Source organism: Pleurodeles waltl, chromosome 3_1, assembly GCF_031143425.1.
Source record: "Pleurodeles waltl isolate 20211129_DDA chromosome 3_1, aPleWal1.hap1.20221129, whole genome shotgun sequence".
NCBI classification, from domain to species: Eukaryota; Metazoa; Chordata; class Amphibia; order Caudata; family Salamandridae; genus Pleurodeles; species Pleurodeles waltl.
In genome coordinates this window covers 167033724-167060355 of record NC_090440.1, presented here as the reverse complement: position 1 = coordinate 167060355, position 26632 = coordinate 167033724, and the positions used below count along the sequence as shown (strand labels likewise).

The 26632-nt window shown below is 51.0% G+C and overlaps 1 long non-coding RNA gene across 1 annotated transcript in view; it reads right to left on the bottom strand.

Moving 5' to 3' along the window:
• Window positions 1-1044: 1044 nt before the first annotated feature.
• The window catches only part of LOC138283882 (uncharacterized), a 131739-nt gene continuing 106151 nt past the window's right edge, over window positions 1045-26632 (bottom strand). The window contains exon 5 of the long non-coding RNA XR_011201320.1: window positions 1045-2393. This is a non-coding gene — a long non-coding RNA (uncharacterized lncRNA). The remainder of the gene's footprint in view (window positions 2394-26632) is intronic.

Here is a 26632-nt window from a genome sequence, read left to right as displayed (position 1 = left end):
CATTCAACAGCACTGAAATTGTTTCCCCTAGTCTGGGGAGTGCAGAGAATGAACTTTTGTTGATCCCAATTACCACTACAAGCACCAGAAACTGACCTGATGTAAGTCTACAGTCTTCAACTATTTTTCAGAACAACTAAGTTGATGAACCACCATTAGAGGCATCTACCAGTTCTCTTTCACCTGCCGTGGATCCTGTCTTCGCAAAGACTGCTTCTTGATCTTTTGTCGACATTGACAACTTCTCTTCAAACTCAGCAACCCCATTGTTTCATGTTATACATAAGCTTTTTATCTGGCTTAAACACACTTATCCGGTCCATCTATGGTACTATTTGTGGATTATACTGACTTTGCTGGCTTTCTTTTTGTGGATTGGATTTGTGATTGTCTTCTTTCTGCTTACAAATGGGCATTATCTTCCTGAATGCTCTGCTGTTGAACTGGTGGATGAGGTACTGAATTCTCACTTGTCTTCCCACAAACTGTGAAGTAATTGGTCCTGAGTGAACATTTCTGCTGTTCCGGTTCCTGATGGGATTGTTTGGGATAAAGTTCCATATGATAATTTTGGCCATTCTGAGACCATTCCAATTCCGTATGTTTTTAAAAGCTCTATGAATGATATAATTACACTTGGCGTTCTGTCTGATGACTGGGCCATGAAAACGGTTGATTCAATGCTTTCTGAGCTTGTATATTATATTGTATTTGAAAGTGAAACTATGTAAATGAAATCTGCAAATTATGGTGAAATGTTCTGTTATCATTATTATGGACACCATTACCTACATAGAGCGAGTACTCCTCGTACAGTTTTTAATTACACACAATGGGAACATTGTCTGGCTCCACCAATGGGGAGTTCCAAATTTACATGTTTTTCTGGGCATGATATTACTGATCCTGTGCCATATAATTTCAAATTATCAGTAACAAAAGCAAGAAAACATTTGCTGACCGCTACTAAATTAATTTATTCAAATTAATGTGTTTCCCATCTAGCTATTAAGGGTTATGATTATTGGAAAGAACATGGCTGCCTTATTTAAAGCATGTTTTATTCCATTACAGATGATTTTCCTGAACAATACTGTTCAACAAACAATTTGCCTAGGTTTATCAAAAGTGAAAGATATGAATGTGTCTAATATCAATTCAATTGCAGAGTGTGACAGTTGGCAAAGTTTAGTTAATTCCACAGAAGATCAGCTCAATGGTATGATCAGAAATTGTACATTAGGTTCTACACTTTCAGGTCCCAACGGGTGGTTATTGTTGGCCCTACTTAATCTTGATCAGAAAGTAAGTAGGAAGGGATGTGACTCGATGGACCTGCGAGTTGTTGGGAGGTGGTGTTGCTCTTATTGCAATTGGATTACTAAGAGTTAGGAGTTAACTAGTAAGTCTCAATGGCAGGGAACAGTGGATAGAGAGGTTAGGACAGTGAAGACAACTTTAAGCTGCACCTTGGTTAACGTCGACTCTCTGACAAAACACTGAAATCAGTGAGTTGATTGGTACAACACATTTAGATTGTCTGTTTATCACAGGGACCTGGGAGAGGTAAGACTTGGGTCCTGACCTAGTGGCTGCCACTTCCCCTGAGTATGCTAGAGTGAGGTCTGTTAGAGGCGCACGGAGAGATGGAGGACTAGCTATTATTTTCTGGGACTGGTTGAACTGTACTCTTGAGCCTATTAATTCTTTGGCTATTGAGGGCTGCAAGTTGGGGTATTTTTAAATTAAAATCAACTGTATACAGACCCTGGCAGGACTTCTGGTTATCTCCCTCCTGGCACGAAAACTCAGTTCATTATGAACTTGAACCAGGTGCTAGAGCAGTTCATCTCGTGAAATAACCTCATCATTCTAGGGGATTTTAATCTCCATTTAAAATAAAAGCCGATAAAGGCACCAAGGCCTTTTTAGAGCTAATGAATAGATTCGGCCTTTTTTAAAGGGTAACTCTTCAACCCATTTAGCTGGTCATACTTTGGATGGGATCTTCACCAGTCTACATGCCCTGACAATGGAAGAGTGTCTACCTTTAGGTTTGTCTGATAATCATGCAGTGATGTTTAGAGAGCATAGGGAGATGGCAGAAAAGAGCAAGCAGGGTAATGTCATCTGTTTTAGAAAGTGGAGTAAAGTCATAGGAAATTAGTTAACTGAAGCCCTGGTCATATTTCAAGCTAGATAATTATGTGGCCTGGGGTCCTTAGAAGAGAATTTTAATAATTGTGTTTTGTCACTTTTTTCACAAGTTTTCCCCTATCCGATTCAAGAAGGATGCTAGGAGGAAAACCTCAGCTTTGTGGTTTTCTGATGATCTTAAAGACCTTCAAAGGAAATGTCGGAGGCAGGAACGGAGGTGGAGAATGGCTCTCAATCTGGAAGAGAAGAACAAGCACAAGGAATTATTTTGAAAGTATGAAAGTGCCATCAATGAAGCTAAATCATCTTATTTCTCCCAAAATATAGGATCTGCCATTAATGCACCTAAAGAATTATTTAGGACAGTTAGCAATCTCACGTCCCCCCCTACCCCAACTCAACAGGCGTGGGAGGATATCCAAGATTTTTGTAATAGGGTGGCTGTGTTCTTTAGGGACAAGATTATGAAGATTTTTGCACAATTCCAAGAGCTGGAGGACAGGTCAGATACTGCTTCTAAGGAAGCTGTTTCACAGAGACAACCTTCTAAGTGCCATTTAGCCAGGTGCTCTCCTATTCCGCTGGCAACAATTAAAAGCCATTTGGCGCAGATTACTTTGGGATCGCTGGATGACCCCTGTCTGACTTAGGGTGCTTCAATTTGGCCCAGACGCTTTTGCAGAATCCTTAGAAAAAGTTTATCCCCATGTTCTGGAGGCTAGGGTGTATACCCTCAGTGATGGTAAAAGGCATTAGTTATTCCCCTGAAGAAAAAGCTGAATGGGTATTTGTGGCACAGGGTTGGCTGCCTAATGCGGGTAGGGTGCAGGGCCTGGCCAAAGACTGTGCGTGGCCAGGGTTGGATTAACGTAAGGTAATTAAATATTACTTAACATTAAATTATCATAGAAATTCACTGAAAAAACAACGGTTACAGGGACATTATAGTTAGAAAGTAGAATTAAAAAGCCTTAGAAATTCACTGAAAAAAAACAAAGGTTACAGGGACATTATATTTAGTTGCAGATTTTACATGCACAAAACCATAGAAATCCAACAGTTATACTTATCTCAAGAAAGTTGTGCCCTAAGGTAACTATAACATGCACCCTCACCATGCACTGCTACTTACCCCACTTATTACATCAGTAATAACTTCTTCTATGAAATTATTTATATTATAACTGCAACATTTGCGATCAAATTATTGATGAGAAAACTGTGCAAGATGTGGGTGCAAGCTATAGTTATCTCAGGGCATGAGTTATAGTTTCTTATGTATGTATAACTGTTGAATTTCTATGGTTACATGCGTGTAAAATCTGAACCTAACTATATATATATATATATATATATATATATATATGTATATATATATATATATATATATATATATATATATATATATATACACACATCTTCTCCCCCAAGGCTGCATTGCAGGCCAGCCCCTGACCGTCAGCGGTGCCGGTCATAAAGCCTCGCCGAAGGCATTTCTTAACATGTATGCTTCTTTCCTCAACCAATTAATGGAAGGAAAACAGGCACTCAATGTGTGCGAGCAAAGCTGTATCCTTTATTTCATACTAATGGTAAACCTTTGGTTGACAAAGGCACGGTAGTGCCGAAACGCATTCCTGTATCCCTTCCTTATTAAATAAATGACACCGCTTTGCTCACACACACACACAGTGTCTGTTTCCTTTCCATTAATTGGTTGAGGAAAGAAGTGTACATATATATATATCTATCCCAGTGGCTGTAATGTATAGTTAGGATTGTGTTTCCATTGAAAATGCCCTTTTTGTGTTGCTAAAAACTTTGGCACCATTTGACGAACCTCCACAAAACTTTTCAAAGAAATGCTACTTTTTGACTAGTTTGCACATGGAAAGTTTCGGCAGTGATCCATCACGTGGGGTCCGAGAGAAAGGGAAGGATTCTCAAAACCCATTTTCCTCATTAATTTTTCCATATTAACTTTAGACACATCTTCAGTCCAAACCGTTGAACAGATTTACACAAAATTTGGCACAAAATTAGATCTTGGTTCAGAAACAGTGGTTTTTGTGTTTTTGTGTAAATCTGTTTGGAGAAATTAAGGTTTAATTTTTTTTTTATATATCAAGCCACGGAGGATCTGTAGAGCTGTCAGATCTCCTGCTGAGATCTAATTGGCTGCCACCACATAAACCAGGAAGTGGTGGCAGCCATATCAGGACTCTGGACTCGCCATGCACTGGTAATTACCCCACATATTAAATCACTCATAACATGTTCTATGACATCATTGATAAAATCGCTGCAATGTTTGCAATAAAATTGTGGATGAGAAAACTGTGCATGGCTGTGGCGCAAGTTATAGTAATCATAGGGCACTAGTTGTAGTTACTTGAGAGAACTATAACTGGTGATTTTCTGTGGTTTTTAGAGTTTAAAATATTACATTGACACTGAAACTTTCACCGAACTATAGCGTTACTTTAACCTTTAGTTTTTTTCAATGAATATATATCATGGGATTTGGACTTTTATCTTGTAACTATGGATGTGAATAGTCTTTATTGTAGTATATAACACCAAAAAGATATTGAGGCTGTTAAATCCGCAAGGTAATTGCAAGATTCACTGATGGCTTTGGATCTTACTGAATATATAGTGACCAATAATTTCTTTTTGTATCACAATTAACTTTACCAACAGATCAGAGGAACTGCAATGAGTTCCCAGTTTGCTCCCTCATATGAAAACCTCTTCATGGGGCTGTATGAAAGACAGCATGCCTGAACCAGTCCATGAAATAATTGTGATCAATTGATTTATTGGGGATGATATATTGATAATATTTTTAAATTTGGAAAGGAACAGTTGAGGACCCTAAGGCATCTCAAACATACTTAAATGATGAGTTCACCATCACTCTTAATTTAGAATTTAGCAAAGCTGATATCTGTTTTCTTAATTTACAATTATATGTGGCAGAATGTAAATTAATGTCTAGATTAGAACGTTTAGAAAACCAACATTGGCAAATGCAATTTTGAATGCTCATTCAGGACATCTTAAAAAACAAATCAGCAACATCCCTTTTGGGGAATTTTTGTATTCCAAAAGAAACTGCACTCTAAAGACAGACTATAAGAAACATGAAGATGAGATTTGGGACTGGTTCCTTCAACAAGGATATCACCAAGCAACATTATGTGTGGCAAAGGAGAGAGCTAGCAAAATCAGCAGAGAGGCATTACTAAAGGCAGAGGTGAACAAATCTGAATGTTCCGAGGTGATTAGATTTATCACTACATTTACCAATGGAAACAGTATAATATACAAGGGTCTTTTGAAAGGCTGGGAGATGCTCTCTTTATAATCAGATATTGGGGAATTTCTTTCTAAGAAACCAGTAATTACTATAAAAGAGCCTCAACGTTGAAAACTATTCTTAGTCGCAGTGATACAGTCAAGTCTAAAGAACATATAGAATGTCCTACTGAAAACTTGAAATGGTTGCCTGATCCACCTAAAGGATGTTACAAATGTGGTACTTGCATTTGTTGCTGGTTTATGTGTGACAATGCCAAAGATTTAGTGAGGAGCGTACCTACACTTCGTTCATAAATTATAATACTTGTAATTGTGTGTACATGATGATTTGTATCTGTAAAAAGCAATGTCGGTTCTATGACTAGAAAGCTTAAGGAATGATGTAAGGAACATATCAGATCTTTTATGAATGTAGATAGGAAATATCCCATGGTGGTTCATTTCCAAAGAGAACACATTAGAGAATCAATTTCTGCTATTATATTTGTAGGGTTTGTACACAAAATCTCTAGAAGAAGTGGTGGACGTAGTGAGAAGATGGTCAGAATCAGAGAAACATACTGGATGAACAAGATTCCCGTATCATGGGGAATTATTATACTGAAGTTAGATATATGTTAAAGAATTTGAGATCTTCATTATGAGGTCTTGGATGACTAATTAATTATCATTAAAATATCGAGGACTAAGGGGGTGCATTACAACATTGGCGGTAAAAGGCGTTTTCCGCCGTGCAGAAGACCGCCAATATACCGCCGCGGAATACCGCCACAGCTATTATGACCCACATCTCGGAATCCGCCGAAATTCAGACACCCACACAAGTCTGCCACACCAAAGGTCAGTGATAAACTGGTGAAAACAAAACCTCCACCTCCACGCCAACAGAAACACGCCCATGCTATTACGACCCACGAATCCACGCGGCGGTCTTTCAACCGCGATATTCCATTGGCGGTACACACCGCCGCGCTCAAAATACACACACATCTCCAAAACACCGCCACATTGGACAATTCAAAATACACACACCTGACACACATACAAACACCACTCCCACACACCCAACACAATATAAAACACACACCCACATCACCCACAAACCCCTACGACCACAAATTAGAGACGAAGGCCAGAGAGACTGCACAGCCAAGACAACACCACCATACAGAGGCACACAACACCATCACCCATACAACATCCACGCACAAAACACCACACACCACTACACATCACCACTCACACTGCCCCACACATCACACACACCACCCCATGTCACGCCAAAGTCACCCCCGCTTCTCCGGGGAGGAGCTCAGGGTCATGGTGGAGGAAATCGTACGGGTAGAGCCACAGCTATTTGGCTCACAGGTACAGCACACATCAATAGTCAGGAAGATGGAGCTATGGTGAAGAATAGTGGACAGGGTCAACGCAGCGGGACAGCACCCAAGAAATAGGGAGGACATCAGGAAGAAGTGGAACGACCTACGGAGGAAGGTGCGTTCAACGGTCTCCAGGCACAACATCGCGGTTCAGCGGACTGGCAGCGGACCCCCACCTCCTCCTCCACAACTAACAACATGGGAGGAGCAAGTCTTGACCATCATGCATCCTGAGGGCCTCGCAGGAGTCGGTGGAGGATGGGACACTGGTAAGTCAAATCTTAACTATCATATCCCCCACCCTAACTGCATGCTATCACACACCCCCACCTCACACCCTCCCCTATCACTCCAACTCCTCACTAATGTACTAATAACACAAACCACACATCCCAACACCAAGCCCTGCATGACAGAACTAAGCATGGACACCCAGCACTAAAGCATGCCCACTGCACACACCTATACAACCCCCTAAACCACCATCACACAACCTCCCACACAGGAATGCTTGCACTGGGGTACACGCTCACCCACCCATTGCACACCATTACACACACACATGCAATAATCATGCTCTTATGCCCCTGCAGGAACCCAAAGGACCGTCACCACACCAGAGGGTCCAAACAACACCACTCCACCCCCAGAAGAGGCCCACAGTGACGATAGCAGCTCTGCCCTACTGGATCCTGATGACCAGCCCGGACCGTCGTGGGCCTCGGGACAGTTGGTTCCCCTTGCACAGGCACAGCCCAACACCGACCTTCCACCCTCTGGTAACACCAGCACAGCACCCACCCAGCGGGCCCAAACCTTCCTACCCAGGACAGGTCAATCAGCAGTGTGTCCACCACTACAGGGAACCCAGGATAACCCACCACCCCAACAACAACAGAGACCTGGGGGCAGTGGTAGTGGGCACACGGTCCAGGGGACGGAGGCACAGGAACACAGGGGAACTGGGAGGGCTGCTGTGCGACGGGGGCAGACAGGCCAAGGGAACCCACTCTCCACGAGGCCCTATCCTCCATCATGGGAGCATATCACCACTCCCAGGAGACGATGGCGACGGTCCTGGACAAGTTGCAGGAGACCCTGCGCCTGCAGGAGGAACAGTATTTGGGGTTCAGGGAGGAGCTCAGGACCATCAGCTCCGCCCTGGGCACCATTGTAGGGGTGCTGAAGGACATACAGCAGACCTTGAGGGACACCGTGGCACTCCAAGGGGCCCCTGACACTAGCCAGGACGATGAACTGCCCACCACCTCCGCTGGCGCTAGTGGACAGGACGCCCCGCCACAGGACCACCACACCAGCACCCCACCCCCTGCAGACGGACAACCACCACGCAAGCGGTCCCTGAGATCCAGGACAGAGCAAGATGGCAAGACCCCCGCCAGGAAATGAGACCACCCTGATTGTCATCCCACTGTCCCACCTTGTTACCCTGTCCATACTTAAACAGCCCCAGCTCCACTTCCTATGCCCAGATGGGCAGTGCACCTGTGAGACTAATAGACTGGACTCTGCCATGGACATTCCTCCACCATCACCCATCACCATTTTACCACCCCCACTAATAATTAGCACTTCAATAAACACCCTTGAAACACAAAACAATCTGGAGTCAGTCTGTGATTTTGAAAATGTGTATTATCAATGACAGTGTTATAATGCATTTCCCATTGTAAAGCTAACATACCTATGTCACACATCACAAGTACTTGAAGGATGCAAGCAGATGACACGTTGATAACCACACCTGTGAAACAGTAATCGAAAGGTACAACTCAGTTGCCAAATAGTGGTTGAAACCGACAGACAGGATAAAGGTAGACCTTTGAAAGTTAATGTAATGTCAAACATGAAAATGTTCTCACCTGAGTGTCACTGGAAATATTGCTGTATGACTGACTCCCTTTTGTCGTTGTCTTCTTCCTCAGCTTCCTCGTCATCACTGTCCACAGGCTCCACAGCCTCCACAGCTGCTACAACACCGTCATCTGGATCATCCTCCTGCAGAAAAGGCACCTGGCGTCGCAAAGCCAGATTATGAAGCATGGAGCAGGCGATGATGATGTCGCACACCTTCTTCGGTGAGTAGAATAGGGATCCACCTGTCATATGGAGGCACCTGAACCTGGCCTTCAGAAGGCCAAAGGTGCGTTCGATCACCCTCCTAGTCCGCCCATGGGCCTCATTGTAGCGTTCCTCTGCCCTGGTCCTGGTATTCCTCACTGGGGTCTTTAGCCAGGACAGGCTGGGGTAACCAGAGTCTCCTAATAGCCATACACGGTGCCTCTGGAGTTGACCCATCATATCAGGGATGCTGCTATTCCGCAGGATGTAGGCGTCATGCACACAAGCCAGGGAACATAGCATTTACCTGGGAGATGTACTGGTCTGCCAAACAGACCATCTGGACATTCATTGAATGATAACGCTTCCTGTTCCTGTACACCTGTTCACTCCTGTGGGTGGGGACCAGAGCTACATGGGTCCCATCAATGGCACCTATGACCTTGGGGATATGTCCAAGGGCATAGAAGTCACCTTTCACTGTAGGCAAATCTGCCACCTCAGGGAAAATGATGTATCTACTTACGTGTTTCAGCAGGGCAGACAGCACTCTGGACAACACATTGGAAAACATAGGCTGGGACATCCCTGATGCCATGGCCACTGTTGTCTGAAAAGACCCACTAGCAAGGAAATGGAGCACTGACAGCACCTGCACGTCAGGGGGGATTCCAGTCGGATGGCGGATTGGTGACATCAGGTCTGGCTCCAACTGGGTACATAGTTCCTGGATTGTGGCACGGTCAAACCGGTAGGTGACGATGACATGTCGCTCTTCCATTGTCAACAGGTCCTCCAGTGGTCGGTACACCGGAGGATTCGGCCATCTTCTCAACTGTCCCAGCTGACGGTGCCTACGAAGGACAACAGCGACGAATCAGTCATAATTCCTCCAGGTATGTACCCACAGTTACACACAAGACTACACCACTCACGAAACCCTTCCTGTATGTGTGTTGAGTGTAGGCCTAGCTATGTGTGACGCAGAGGTAAATTAAGCCATGTGGGCCCCTGAAATGGTGGCTGCCTGACCTCTAAACTGGGACAATGGGATTGTGGGGTAACTGCGCTGGCGTTGCACACCGTCACGGTAGGCGGTCGTAGACCGAGGCGCAATGCTGCATTGGTTAAAATTGGACCCTATGGGTCCCAGGAGCCAATGAACAGGTGCGCCGGCGGTGATGATGCGCACCGCCGCGGACGTCACCGCCGCGGACTTCACCGCCATTTTCTATCTGTTCATTCACTAGATACCTGACCTTCGACAGGAGAGGACCTACACTGCAAGTGCTGCTGTGACCTCGGTCTGGAAGCGACGATGGCTGCTGCGTCTGGGGAAAGGGCCCCTGCCTTCACTGCACAGGAGTTGGAGAAACTTGTGGATGGGGTCCTCCCCCAGTACACGCTACTCTATGGTCCTCCAGACCAACAGGTTAGTACACAGGGAGCACGTTGTATGGGCTAGGCCTCGGTGGAGAGGGCTGGTTGGAAGAGGGAAGGGGGCAGAGTTCATAGAACATTAATGCATGGGAATGAATGGGCCACATGGCCAGAGTAGGGAGGGGGCCACTCACAACGACGGTGCAGTTGGTAACGACTGTTCCTCTTTCCTTGTGCATGTCATGTAGGTCAGCGCCCACTAGAAGAGGGACATTTGGCATGCCATCGCCAAGGAGGTCCAGACCCTGGGGGCCCACCAGAGACGGGGCACCCACTGCCGTAAGACATGGGAGGACATTCGCCGCTGCAGCAAGAAGACGGCGGAGGCTCAGCTGGGGATGGCCTCCCAACGTGGGAGGGGTGCCCGTCGCACCATGACCCCCCTGATGTTCTGGATCCTGGCGGTGGCCTACCCGGAGTTGGATGGGCGCTTGAGGGCATCACAGCAGACACAAGGGGGTGAGTACAACCTCATTCTGCTGACTTTGCGCGCAGTAGAGGGGTCTGGGTGGGGGAGGTGGGCTGTGGGTGTCCCTAGGCCAGGGCAAGTTCGGTAGGCAAGGCCCCTCCGTAATGTAGCCCATGTGGCACTCTACCCCACCTCAGCAGAGTGCCAAGTCGAGGTATAGTTGCCCCTGTGGCATCCATGTGCGCAGATGTCCACCATTGCCATGTAGGCCATATCCCAGAAATTGCATGTGCAGAGGGCAGGAGCACGGCGTAATGCAAGGGGCTACTGTGTCTGTCTTGTCCGCCAACGGTAGCGGTATGCCATGCACTAAAACTCTCTTTCTACTGTCTCCCCCCCTTTTTCTGCTCTCCCTGTCCTTTTGTACATCAGCATCATCAGGCGGAGATACAGTGGCACCGGAGCACGAGGGAGCTGCATCCCACATGGCCATGGAGGTTCACACCACGGACTCAGAATGCACCAGTGGGACGGAGGGCGAGGGGAGCTTCACGTCGGCCACCGGATCACCAAGCAGCGACACGGACTCGTCCGACGATGGGGGCTCCCTTGTGGTGGCGGCACCATCTGTGCGCCCCACTTCTACAGGTACAGCCGCCACCACCCCTACCAGCACCGCCCTCCCAGCAGCCCCTCAGCGTTCGCCCCGTGCCCGCTCACCCAGGAGGGTGGGCATCACCTTCACCCCAGGCACCTCAGGCCCTGCCCCAGTCACCCCCGCTGCCCTCAGTGAGGAGGCCATTGACCTCCTCAGGTCACTCACTGTTGGGCAGTCTACCATTGTGAATGCCATCCAGGGTGTAGAACGAGAGTTGCAACACGATAATGCATTCCTGGAGGGCATTCATTCTGGTCAGGCTGTCCTTCAGCGAACCCTGCAATCTCTGGCCTCAGCACTGATGGCAGCCATTGTCCCTGTGTCTAGCCTCCCCCCTCCAACCTCCTCCACCCAGACCCAATCTCCTGTACCCCAGCCCATCCCAAGCACACCTACAGACCAGCATGCACACAAGTCAGCACACACAGGTAGCTCAAGCTAACATAGGCACCACACAACCCACAGGCACTCACGCAAGCCTCACCCACGTACAGACACAGCAACATCCACTGCCTCCACTGTGTCCCCCTCCTCCTCTTCTCCCTCCTCCCTCCCAGTCTCGTCTACACACACACCTGCATGCACCACATCTACAGGCACCATGAATCACACAAGGACACCCAACACCACAAGCCGCTCACCTGCACTCACCACCTCCACTGCCATTTACACGTCCCCTGTGTCCTCTCCTAGTGTGTCTGTGACGCTCCCTCCCAAAGTACACAAACGCCTGCAATCACTCACCCAACATCCATCCACCTCACGACAGCCTCCAGTACCTGCACCTGCACCCAAAACATCTAAAGTGACACCTCCGACAACCACCTCCTCTTCCTCCACTCCCAGGCCCCCTCCAACTACCCATCCCAGTGTTTGTCAGAAACTGTCCCTCTGTAAAGTTGACCTTTTTGCCCCCACCCCCCTCCAATTCATCAGTCCCGTCGTAGCGCCTCAGCCAAAAAGCCTCCAATACCAGTGGTGCCTGTTCAAGGTTTGTGGAGTGCACCGGCAACCAGGGCAGGCAGTATGACCCGGAGCCAAGGCACTGGCAGCCCACCCCCTGTAAAGCCTCTAAAATTGGAGAGTGGACGACGGGACCGTGTGAGTACTCCTGGTGGGAAAACAACTGACATGGGTTCCAAGGGGATTGGAGAGTCAGCTGTGACTCCCCCAAAGGTGGTGAAGGGCCAGAGAAGGTCTGCCCAGCCTGTTGTGAGTGTCACGGCGGAGAAGTGCGCCATCATTTCCGGCGGTCGAGACACAACCGCCAGCACCGTCGTCACTGGTCCAGAGACCACCGCCAGAGTCATTGCCCAGGAGGGCACACGTATCGTCACTGGTCAGGAGACCACCGCCGGAGTCACATCCCAGGAGGGCCCAAGTATCGTCACTGGTCAGGAGACCACCGCCGGAGTCATTGCCCAGGAGGGCACACGTATCGTCACTGGTCAGGAGACCACCGCCGGAGTCACAGTCCAGAAGGGCACAAGTATCGTCACTGGTCAGGAGACCACCGCCGGAGTCACAGCCCAGGAGGGCACAAGTATCGTCACTGGTCAGGAGGCCACCGCCGGAGTCACAGCCCAGGAGGGCACAAGTATCGTCACTGGTCAGGAGACCACCACCGGAGTCACTGCCCAGGAGGGCACAAGTATCGTCACTGGTCAGGAGACCACCGCCGGAGTCACTGCCCAGGAGGGCACAAGTATCGTCACTGGTCAGGAGACCACCGCCGGAGTCACAGCCCAGGAGGGCACAAGTATCGTCATTGGTCAGGAGACCACCGTCAGTCATTGCCCAGGAGGGCCCAAGTTTCGTCACTGGTCCAGAGACCACCGCCACCGCCGGAGTCATTGCCCAGGAGGGCCCAAGTATCGTCACTGGTCCAGAGACCACCGCCACCGCCGGAGTCATTGCCCAGGAGGGCCCCGGCTGCCACAGCCCAGGTGGGCTATGATGGAACGTCATGCCACACACCAATGCCCAGTGTAGGGAACGTCATGCCACACACCAATGCCCAGTCTAGGGAACGTCATGCCACACACCAATGTCCATACCAGAACCGCCATGTCAAAGCACAGCTGAAAAGTCCAGAACCGCCATGGCAAAGCACCGCTGAACAGTCCAGAGACCGCCATGGCAAAGCACTGCTGAACAGGGCAATGACCGCCATGGCAAAGCACTGCTGAACAGGGCAACGACCGCCATGGCAAAGCACCGCTGAACAGTCCAGAACCGCCATGGCAAAGCACCGATGAACAGTCCAGAACCGCCATGTCAAAGCACCGCTGAACAGGGCAAAGACCGCCATGGCAAAGCACTGCTGAACAGGGCAAAGACCGCCAGGGCAAAGCACCGCTGAACAGTCCAGAACCGCCATGTCAAAGCACCGCTGAACAGTCCAGAACCGCCATGTCAAAGCACCGCTGAACAGGGCAAAGACTGCCATGGCAAAGCACCGCTGAACAGGGCAAAGACCGCCATGTCAAAGCACCGCTGAACAGGGCAACGGCCCAAGTATCGTCACTGGTCAGGAGACCACCGCCGGAGTCATTGCCCAGGAGGGCACACGTATCGTCACTGGTCAGGAGACCACCGCCGGAGTCACAGCCCAGGAGGGCCCAAGTATCGTCACTGGTCAGGAGACCACCGCCGGAGCCATTGCCCAGGAGGGCACACGTATCGTCACTGGTCAAGAGACCACCGCCGGAGTCACAGCCCAGAAGGGCCCAAGTATCGTCACTGGTGGGGCGTGGCCTGGCCGCCGGGCAAGATGGCCGTCACTCTGTGAGGCTCTGCCGGGGCCGGGCAATCCATCCGACATTATACATCCTACGGGCGGCAGTGAAGGAGCGGACCCCTGGGATTCCCCCTCCGGACACTCCGACGGTGCTTCGGGGGCCGGGTTTGGCCGATTCGGGCTCCCGAGAGGCGGTTGTGCGCTGGGAGGCCTGGCGCCGGAGGACGCCCGCGCGCGCCGGCCTCCGTGGTGTGCTCGGAGGAGAGGGGGGCTGCGGCCGCTCCCCGAGCGAGGGGAGAGAAGACGAGAGCGCGGGAGTCCCCCGCTGGAGCCTGAACGGCGGCCGTTTCGGGCCGCGGCTCCTCCCCCTCCCCTTCCCTTATCGATTGGCTTCTGGTGCTTGTGGCGGCTGGGAGCTCCGGCCTCATAGGCCTCTCCCGATCCGCGGCTGAGATTCTCTCCGGACTTTGCGGTCCCGGGGCCCCCGGTAGGAGCGTGCGGGGCCCGGTTGACAATAATGCGCTTTCTGAGAGCGCTGCGATTGGAGGAGACGAGGGCCTGAATATGGGACCTGCTGAGAGGCTCGCCTGGTGATCCCTGGTATAGCTCCTGGCTGCCTACATATAAACATTGATGGTGCCCTGCGGACCGCTTTTGGAACCTTGATCTGTACTAACAGCACAGAACCAGGTAGGGGGCGGCCTGGGGTCTGGGTGGGGGGTCGGAGGCCCTGGCTGGCGCGAAGCTGTGCTCCCTGGGCCCTTCCTGGCTCGTGGAGCTCAAGAATCCTGGTTCTGCAATCTAGTGGCCTGCGGACCCCCCCCCCCCCCCCCTCCCCGGCTCCCCTAGTGCTGCGTCGAGCCCCCCCCCCCCGCGGCGGGTGGGGCTTTCGGAGCCCATTCACGGAGACAGATTGACTTGGGAGAGGTTGGGGTCGCCGGTGCCCCCGGGGGGCCATCTGGTAGCCTGGTGAGGAAAACGAAACAGCTGGCCAGGTGATTTCTTGGAGGCAGAGATTTGCAGTCTTGGACAGGTGCATCTGGACTGCTCTAGTTGCACTATACGTGTAGTACTGCAAGATGGGCAAGGCAGATAAGCGACAGGCTAAACTCTCCTTCTCCGGTGGGGAGAAACGCGGCACCCCTCCCGCCTCCCAGACTGGAGATGCAGACGCCGAGGGGGAGGCTCCAGAGATGTCTGTGAGATCCATGTTCATGGAACTTAAGACCAGCTTGGCCGGGATAGATGCCAAGCTGGATCATGTATCAGAGCGGCTTGATCGCATCAGAGCCCGGGTAGATGACCACGATGCTAGGTTTGAGACTCTGGAGACTCGCACATCTGAGATAGGGGATGCGCGCAGTGGCGATAGGGAACAGATTGCACAGATGGAGCGTCTCCTGGAGGTGATACGAAACAAAAATGAGGACCTGGAGGCCCGGTCCCGACGCAACAACATCCGCATCGTGGGGCTGCCGGAGGCAACTGACATGGGACGCATGGAGGACTTCGTTGAGAATATGCTACAGGAGCTGTTCGCTGGCGAGCTCTCTCGGTTGTTGGTGATTGAGAGGGCACACCGTTCCTTGGGCCCTCGCCCCCCGCCTGGCACTCCTCTGCGCCCAATTATTGCACGACTATTGAACTATAGGGACCGAGATGCTGTGCTCCGGCTAGCTAGGGAGAAAAGTCCTCTAGTGTATAAGAACTCCGAAATTAACTTCTTTCCCGATTATACCCCAGGTGTACAAGCACAGAGGCGGGCTTTCCTACCGACAAAGCGCCTGCTCAGCCAGGCTGGAATCGGGTTTGCTCTGTTATACCCAGCTAAATTGAGGGTGCGACATGAAGGCAAAGTACTGTATTTCTCGGACCCAAAGCAGGCGAATAAGTTCGCAAGACGATTACCTAAGCAACGGGGGCGGGGGCGCCGGGGGGGGTGGGCTCCGAGGACGCCTCTCTCAGTGACAATGATTAAGTGTGGGGTTCGAGACTTTGTTGCCCCTGGGGCTGTGGGGGCGTGAGGGTCCGCTCCGCGATCTGCCCCTGACGTGTAGCTGCTGTTTGCCCGTGGCCCCTCTCCCCTAGACCATCTAGGTGGAGAACTGTATGGCAGGCCTCTGCCCCACGGATGATTCCGGTTATGTTTTGTTACATGCCCGCAGTTCGGGCTTTAGGGATGGTTAGATGGGATATTACTAGGGTCCGATTGGGGAGCCTGGGTGGGTGGTGGGAGGAGGGGGCTAAATGGGAAATGTTCCTGTTTTTTTTTCTTGTTAAGTTATCGGCAGGTGGGGGACTGTGTTCATGTGCGGAGCTGTATGACTGTGGTTCTGGATGGGGGATGATGATTCCTCTGCTGTGAGATGCTTGACATGGAATGTGCGGGGACTAAATGATAATCGAAAGGCCCGGCTGGTGATGGCTTATGTTAAGCGTCATGGCATCGACATCTGTATGGTACAAGAAACGCATCTGACGGCATCGACAGTTGGTAGGCTGAAAGCTGGCTGGGTTGGGGAAACTCACCATTCTTCATACTCTAGCTATGCTCGTGGGGTTGCAATCATCATCCGTAAGGGGCTGCAGTGGCGCACGCGCGAAATCATTTCTGACCCTAATGGGAGATACGTAATACTGAGCGGAGTGCTGTCTGATAGGGCTTGCCGGCTAGTGGCAGTATATGGGCCAAATGTGGATGACCCGGAGTTTTTCCTGGAGGTATGGCGCCAAGTAGAGTCGCTGGGAGCTGGTGCCGTGATCTGGGGCGGTGATTTTAATGTTGTTCTGGATGCGTGGCTGGACCGGGAGAGTGCGGCTAAGATGCAACATGTTTCTGCAGCAAGGTCATTGACAGCAGTGATGGATAGCGGCGTGCTGGTGGATTTGTGGAGGCAGAGACATACAGGAGTGCGGGAGGGCACTTGCCTGAATTACTTCCATAGCAGCTGGTCCCGTATTGACCGATGGCTGGGCACTAGAGATGTGGAGGCCTGGACAAGAGCAATAGACCATCTTCCCCGCACGCTATCAGATCACTCACCGGTGTTACTACACCTGGCGATACCTAGTGAGCTACAACAGATGGTAATGTGGCGGCTGCCTAGTGGTGCTCTCCGGGACGACACCTTCCGAGGGGAGGTACGAGAGGCTATTCGGTTATTTTTTGAGGAGAACCGAGGGTCGGTGAACTCCCCTGGTACGGAGTGGGAGGCGTTTAAAGTGGTTATTCGTGGGGTGTGTCTTGCAAAGCAGCATGGGATAGTGAAAACTCTAAGGCGGGAGATGGCTGATATCGAAAGGAGGCTTGGAGACCTGGAGCGGCGTTTAGAGGTGACATGGTCAAAGGAGGTGCTTGCCGAAATCAGGCGTGAGGTGTCGCTATATGAGGAGGCTTCTCTCCGAGAGGTTTGTTTCCTTGGGAGACATGCGCAGGCTCGCAGGTATGGCGAGGGTGAGAGAGCCGGGAGGACGCTAGCGGGACTATTGCGCAGACCCTGGGCCAGCAATTACTTCACTGAGGTGATAGATACTGAGGGAGACAGGGTGACTGGAGCGGGAGGCGTGATGCAGGTATTTACTAAATTTTTCACGCAGCTATACGCTCCTCCGGTGGGTCTCAGGGAGGCAGATATGAAGGAGTATTTTGAGAGCATTGCGTTAGTATGGTTTGAGGAGGCACATAGGATGTATCTGGATATGCCGTTCACAGTAGAGGAGGTGATGGCGGCGATTCAAAGCCTTCCCGGGGATAAGTCTCCGGGCACCGACGGTTTAACCCCTGCCTTCTATAAAGAATACGGGGACATTTTTGCCCCCCATTTGCTGGAGGTGTATGAGGAGTCCCTGGCGACTGGGTCGCTTCCGACCTCCCTCCGGGAAGCTTTAATAATAACTGTTCTAAAACCTGGGAAGGACCCGACGCGATGCGATTCGTACCGCCCACTCTCCATGATAAACATTGATAATAAGATTCTCGCAAAAATGATAGCGACCCGACTGCAGCCACTACTGTCTAGAATGGTGCTCCCGGATCAATCGGGCTTTATTCCCGGGAGATCCACGAGTCATAATCTGCGTACTTTCTTTGCGGTACTGGGATCATTAGAGACAGGCGATGATGTAGCTGCAGTGTTTCTTGATGCGACCAAAGCTTTTGACTCCCTGGCTTGGGAGTATATGTTTGCACTTCTGACCCGAGTGGGTCTCAGTGCGCGTTTTGTGAACTGGATCAGGTTGTTGTACACTCTGCCTACTGCCAGGTTGCGGCTTAATGGCGGCATATCTGCCCCATTCCTAGTCTCGCGGGGAACGCAACAGGGTTGCCCGCTGTCTCCGCTTCTTTTTGCGGCTGCCATGGAACCTCTGGCGGCAAGACTGCGACAGAAATATAGTAATAGCGGCCTACAATTCAGGCAACGCCCTGTCTTGATATCCTTATATGCAGATGATATTGCGCTATACGTGCGTAATCCAGGGCAAAACCTAGATATCTTATTAGATGAGATTGTTCGCTTTGGAAACTTTTCTGGGGTCACTATCAATTGGTCGAAATCAATGATCCTGCCACTAACCTCTAGCGTGGAGAGATTTGATTCACGATACCCTCTAGTTTGGGCAGATGGACCGGTGCGCTATCTGGGCATACACTTGTGCTGCGACGCGGAAACGCTTCGGCTTGCTAATTACGGGACAGCGCTGACATGGCTAGAGGAAAAAGTGGAGGTCTGGAAAGCTCTGCCCCTTTTGCTGACCGGTCGCATTGCTATTGCCAAGATGGTGGTACTCCCTAAATTTTTGTATTTATTTGTGAATCTTCCCCTGCCACTCACTAAGGCTTATTTCCGGCGCCTGAGGTCTGCGCTTGTGCGGCTGGCGTGGGCCGGTAAGCAGCCCCGCATCGCTTGGGAGAAATTGGCGCTGCCATTTGAGCGTGGTGGACTGGCAGCCCCAGACCTGGAGTTATATTATCACTGTGCATTGGCACATTTTGCGTACTATTGGCTGAATCCGACCCGTTATATGCCACATCTTGCACCGGAGAGTGACTCTGTCTGGCCTGACGGCTTGATATGTGTGCTCGGCAGGCGAGTTCTCCCACGCCCTAGAGGCATAGACACCGTCTCCTGCACTGCCGGGGCATGGAGAGTGTTGATGCGGCGAGTTGGGTTGCCGGTTCCCTTTGCTCCATCGCTGCCTGTTTTGGCGGTGGCAGACGCCCAGATGTTCCGTGATGGAGGGGTGCGTGGGTTTCTACGAGATGCTGACTTGTCGGTGCTTGGAGACTGGGTGGTGGACGGTCGGCTGCTGGATGTTCCTGGTGCACTCTCGAACTGTGATGGCACCCCGCTGCGGCGCTTTTGTGCACTCCGTGTCCGCGCTTTGCTGCGGGAGCGCTTTTTTGAGGGACCGGATGCTCCCTTGGAGTTTCGAGCTCTGGAGGCACTCTGTAGCGCGAGATCCCCCTCCAAGTTGATAACTAAGCTGTACAATGATGTGCAGGAGCAGGGGAGCGACCTTGTGATATCCGCTCGGGCTGCATGGGAGAGAGATGTGGGGGAGCCTATCCCGAAAGCGATGTGGCGCAGCTGTTGTGCTCATATGAGGACACTGTCTCCGAATTATAGACTACGCTTGCTGCACTTTAAGTTTCTGCACCGAATATATTATACGCCTAGGAAACTATATTCCATGGGACTGCTGGCGGACTCGCGCTGCGCCAGATGCGGGGCTCCGGACGCGGGCTTCCTCCACCTGGCATGGGAGTGTGCGGAAGTGTATAAGTTTTGGGAGGAGATAAGACGGTCAATTGTTGAAATGACAGAGGAGGAGATACCCCTCTCTCCTAAGATAGCGCTGTTGGGATACATGGACGAGGTCCATGGCCCGCATAGACGCCTAGTAGGCCTTCTCATGTTGCTGGCTAAGCGTAGAGTCGCGATGTGCTGGGGCCGGGGGAGGGCCCCCTGTAGAGCGGATTGGTTGAGAGATGCTGCTTTTTGCCATGATCAGCTGTTAGTATTCTGGGAGCTCATGCCAGAGAGATCCCGCCCTACGGATATCTGGAGCCCTTTAAATGAATACCTGGCGACGCAGACTGAGAGTGCTGTGTGATTGAAGTCCCCTATCTGCGTGTTTCAATCCCCCTCCCCCCGAATCATGCGATTGTCTTTGCTGTGAGATAGCCCTGCGCGATGCGGCTGTGTCCTCCACCTGCCTGTTTTTTAGAGGTTTTGCAATTGCTATATTTTTGCAGTTCTTCCTGCTCGGCGTGGTAAGATTAATACCATAGGGCGTAGCTGCCCTTGCTCTTTCGCGGAGTGTGGACAGTTGCATCCCTCCGCTTCGGAGGATTTTTTTTCTTCCTTTTCTCTTTCCTTCTTCTCCCTGGAATGGATCCCTGGGGTAGCAGCACATAGAGAGAGATACCGGTAGAGTCACATCTGGGATACGGGATACCACAGTAGTTATATGATGTGTAATGACCTTTATATATCCTTATCCACCTGCCGAGAGATCTGCTGAACCAATGTATGTTTCTTTGATTTGTATTTCACTGAATAAAACAATAAAACATTTTTTTTTTTTAAAGTATCGTCACTGGTCAGGAGACCACCGCCTGAGTCACAGCCCAGGAGGGCCCAAGTATCGTCACTGGTCAGGAGACCACCGCCGGAGTCACAGCCCAGGAGGGCACAAGTATCGTCACTGGTCAGGAGACCACCGCCGGAGTCACAGCCCAGGAGGGCACAAGTATCGTCACTGGTCAGGAGACCACCGCCGGAGTCATTGCCCAGGAGGGCCCAAGTATCGTCACTGGTCCAGAGACCACCGCCACCGCAAGAGTCATTGCCCAGGAGGGCCCCTGCTGCCACAGCCCAGGTGGGCTATGATGGAACGTCATGCCACACACCAATGCCCAGTGTAGGGAACGTCATGCCACACACCAATGCCCAGTCTAGGGAACGTCATGCCACACACCAATGTCCGTATGAGAACCGCCATGTCAAAGCACAGCTGAACAGTCCAGAACCACCATGGCAAAGCACCGCTGAACAGTCCAGAGACTGCCATGGCAAAGCACCGCTGAACAGGGCAATGACCGCCATGGCGAAGCACCGCTGAACAGGGCAACGACCGCCATGGCAAAGCACCGCTGAACAGTCCAGAACCGCCATGGCAAAGCACCGCTGAACAGTCCAGAACCGCCATGTGAAAGCACCGCTGAACAGGGCAAAGACCGCCATGGCAAAGCACCGCTGAACAGGGCAAAGACCGCCAGGGCAAAGCACCGCTGAACAGTCCAGAACCGCCATGTCAAAGCACCGCTGAACAGTCCAGAACCGCCATGTCAAATCACCGCTGAACAGGGCAAAGACCGCCATGGCAAAGCACCGCTGAACAGGGCAAAGACCGCCATGGCAAAGCACCGCTGAACAGGGCAACGACCGCCATGGCAAAGCACCGCTGAACAGGGCAATGACCGCCATGGCAAAGCACCGCTGAACAGTCCAGAACCGCCATGGCAAAGCACCGCTGAACAGTCCAGAACCGCCATGTCAAAGCCCCGCTGAACAGGGCAAAGACCGCCATGGCAAAGCACCGCTGAACAGTCCAGAACTGCCATGTCAAAGCACCGCTGAACAGTCCAGAACCGCCATGTAAAAGCACTGCTGAACAGGGCAAAGACTGCCATGGCAAAGCACCGCTGAACAGAGCAAAGACCCCCATGGCAAAGCACCGCTGAACAGGGCAACGGCCCAAGTATCGTCACTGGTCAGGAGACCACCGCCGGAGTCATTGCCCAGGAGGGCACACGTATTGTCACTGGTCAGGAGACCACCGCCGGAGTCACAGCCCAGGAGGGCCCAAGTATCGTCACTGGTCAGGAGACCACCGCCGGAGCCATTGCCCAGGAGGGCACACGTATCGTCACTGGTCAGGAGACCACCGCCGGAGTCACAGCCCAGAAGGGCCCAAGTATCGTCACTGGTCAGGAGACCACCGCCGGAGTCACAGCCCAGGAGGGCCCAAGTATCGTCACTGGTCAGGAGACCACCGCCGGAGTCACAGCCCAGGAGGGCACAAGTATCTTCACTGGTCAGGAGACCACCGCCGGAGTCACAGCCCAGGAGGGCACAAGTATCGTCACTGGTCAGGTGACCACCGCCGGAGTCATTGCCCAGGAGGGCCCAAGTATCGTCACTGGTCCAGAGACCACCGCCACCACCAGAGTCATTGCCCAGGAGGGCCCCAGCTGCCACAGCCCAGGTGGGCTATGATGGAACGTCATGCCACACACCAATGCCCAGTGTAGGGAACGTCATGCCACACACCAATGCCCAGTCTAGGGAACGTCATGCCACACACCAATGTCCGTACGAGAACCGCCATGTCAAAGCACAGCTGAACAGTCCAGAACCGCCATGGCAAAGCACCGCTGAACAGTCCAGAGACCGCCATGGCAAAGCACCGCTGAACAGGGCAATGACCGCCATGGCAAAGCACCGCTGAACAGGGCAACGACCGCCATGGCAAAGCACCGCTGAACAGTCCAGAACCGCCATGGCAAAGCACCGCTGAACAGTCCAGAACCGCCATGTGAAAGCACCGCTGAACAGGGCAAAGACCGCCATGGCAAAGCACCGCTGAACAGGGCAAAGACCGCCAGGGCAAAGCACCGCTGAACAGTCCAGAACCGCCATGTCAAAGCACCGCTGAACAGTCCAGAACCGCCATGTCAAAGCACCGCTGAACAGGGCAAAGACCGCCATGGCAAAGCACCGCTGAACAGGGCAAAGACCGCCATGGCAAAGCACCGCTGAACAGGGCAACGACCACCATGTCAAAGCACCCCTGAACAGGGCAACGACCGCCATGGCAAAGCACCGCTGAACAGGGCAAAGACCGCCATGGCAAAGCACCGCTGAACAGGGCAAAGACCGCCATGGCAAAGCACAGCTGAACAGGGCAAAGACCGCCATGGCAAAGCACAGCTGAACAGGGCAAAGACCACCATGGTGAAGACCGCTGAACAGGGCAAGCACCGGGTAGGAATGAATAGACCGCCACATCAGGCATCCTTATCCCATGTGCAGCTGGGACAGTGACAGGACAGGTACTTTCACAGGGAGACTCATCCAGTCTGGGCACCAGTCCCCCTCCAGAACCAGTGGAGACCTGCATCTACTTGAGAGACTGTGGCTTTGCACTCCTCAGGATGGCACAGTGGGCAAGCCACCCACTGTAGAGACTTGAAAGACTGTGGCTTTGCACTCCCCAGGATCGCACAGTGGGCAAGCCACCCACTGTAGAGACTTGAGAGACTGTGGCTTTGCACAATTCCCAGGATGGCACGGTGGGCACCCCACCCACTGTGTAGACTTGAGAGACTGTGGCTTTGCACTCCCCAGGATACATCAATGGGCATGGAGCCCTGTCGTGGATCTGGCTTTGCAGTCATCCGGCTGAGGTGCCCCCCCTTTCATTCCCCCTGAGGTGCCTGTAGTTTTTCTATCTGATGCCTCTGCAGTGTTCTCTCCGATTGTGGTCAGGTATCCTTTGTGGGCCTCGCCCATGCATTTTTGGACTGTTGGTGCACGGACATTGTTATGTACATATCTGCACTACTTCTCGTAATTTATATATTTATGACTGATTTTCATATATATCGCTGTACTGTATATTTTTGTATGACATGTATTATGCCACATTACAATGTTTGACCGAATTTCGCTTTGTCTTTTCATTCTTCCAGGGGGGTTGTGGGTTGTTACTGTGATTTTTGTGAATGCATTGGTGTGTATGTTGTATTATGCGAGGTTGGGGGTGGGGGTGGGGGTGTTTGGTGGGTGTCCCCCTAACTTTTGCCCCTCCCCTCCCCCATGTCGTAGGTGCAATACTCACCGTTGTCTTCGGCGCCTACGTAGATGTTGGTCGTAGAGGAGCAGAAATACAAGGGCAGGGAGTATTTGGAGTTCCGGGTCCATGGAGTCCTCGTTCCTCGTGGGATGTGTTCAGGTGAGCGTTTTCCCATTGCAAAAGCTGTTTCCGCCGTGTTTTTATCCACGGTGAATCCGCCCCAGAAAAGGTGGCGGATTGGCGGGTTGTAATACTATGGGCGGTACATTGGGTTCTGCCTGTCTGTTGGCGGTGACCGCCGCGCTGCTTGTCTGTACCGCCGTAGCGGGCGGTGTGTTAAAGTGGCTGTCTTTTTTGGCGGTTTCCCCCAGGGTCATAATTTCTTTTTTTTTATCCGCCACACTGTTTGCAGTATTACCGCAGCTTTAACACCATCCGCTAGGGTTGTAATGACCCCCTAAATCTGGGGATTTTTGTACTGTGGATTTTCTTTGAATGATCATCATACGGTAAATATAGAATGAGGGAGTGTTTCATTCTTCAGCCCTGTAAAAGCAACAAGATCGCAAAACACGTCTTGACTGTTCAACTTGTTTTGGAGTTTTGAGACAATCTGTAACAATGGAAATGGATGTTCAACTTGACTTAGAACCTTGAGATGATTTGTACTATTTGTAAACAAGGGACATTTTGTAGAAGGTGACTCATCTAAGATTTCATAAAAGAAATTATATTTGAAGTTTATTTGAAGATGGTATTTTCTCAGAATCTACAATTATGTATATATATATATATATATATATATATATATCATTATCAATGTGTAGCTATAACAAGCTTTCACTGAAAATCAGAGATTCATTGAAGCAATAAATGTGCTTACATTTGACATTGCTGTAAACATTCGATACCTGCCATGCAATGGAACACAGAGTAAGGAATGGAAATGCAGGCCTCAACATGGTATTTACACCGATACATTTTAAAAGATTCACCATAGACCATGGGTTTTGCTATACATGCTGAGATCTCAGAGGTGTGTGTTTAGGTTACATTATTAGTCTTTTGAAGCATCCTTCTGACTGTGAGTACTGCAAAAGCAACATTTATTTAGAAATTGAGGCTATAATAACAAAGTTTCAGCCTTAATCCTAGATTTCAATGGGACTGACTAAGGCTCCTGGGGCTGATTCCCTCTTGCTGGTGAAGCACACAAGGTGGCATATGTGAGCCCTGCAGTGTGATTTGAAGTCCCAGTGGGCACAACACCATGGGAATCTCTCTGACCTGGTCCCCATTTTGAAGGAGACTGCAAGATATCTGCAGTGGTGGCTGACGGACTGCAATTGGGTCTATGTCAGGCGTCTATGTTCCCCACCCAGAGCTGACAGTGTTGACACATGCATCACTTCTGGGTTGGGGCAGCCACCTGGTAGAGGTGGTGATCAGAGGCCTCTGATCTACAGCAGAATCTTGCCTCCACATCAGCCTTCTGGAGCTGAGGGCCATCCGCTTGGCACTGAAAGCCTTTGTCCGGTCAAGGGAATGCTGGTTCAGGTGTTCACGGACAACAGCACTGGTATGTGGTACTCCAACAAACAGGGTGGGGTAGTGCACCCTGTGCCAGGAGGCTCTACACCTCTGTGCTTTGCTGGAGCATCAGGGCATCTTCCTGATTGTGCAGCACTGGGTTGGATCACTGAACGCCAGGGCGGGCAAACTCAGCCATCAATGCCTTGCAGATTACAAATGGTGCCTACATTAGAAGGTGGTGCAAGGTCTCTTCAAAGAATAAAGAGAACCTTGGTTCGATCTATTTGCCTCAACTCAGAATGCACAATGTCAGCACCTTTGTGCATTGGGATTTCCAAAGTGGTTCTTGTTCAGAGACAAATTCCACCTTGAGTAGACTCCTGCATGCCTTTCCGCTGATACCACTCCTGCTCTGAGTTCTCAAGGAAGATCAGTACCGACCAGGCCCAAGTCATCCTAGTGGTTCCGGATTAGGGATGGAGAGTGTTAGACCTTGCATCCTTAGGGTGGTCTTACCCTAGGCTTTTTTGCCTTTACCTCCTATTTTGTTGCTGTAACTCCTTATTGGCCTTAAGACTTTGAGCACCTTACCACTGCTAACCAGTGGTAAAGTGCATGTACTTCTCACCTGAAACATGGTAACATTGGTGTACCCACAATTGGCATATTTGATTTACCTGTAGGTCCCTTGTAAAGTGGTATACTATATACCCAGGGCCTGTAAATTAAATGCTACTAGTGGGCCTGCAGCACTGATTGTGCCAACCACTCAAATGCAAATGCAAAACATGTCTCAAGCCTGCCACTACAGAGCCTGTGAGTGCAGTCTCACTACCACTCCGACTTGGCATTCAAAACCCCTTGCCAAGCCTTAAAATCCCCAATTATTACATATGTCACCCCTAAAGAAGGCCGTACTAAGTAGCCCATAGGGCAGGGTGCCATATAAGTGAAAAGCAGGACATAGGGGGTGATTCTAACCCTGGCGGTCGGTGATAAAGCGGCGGCCAACCCGCAAACAGGCTGGCGGTCCAAAAAATGGAATT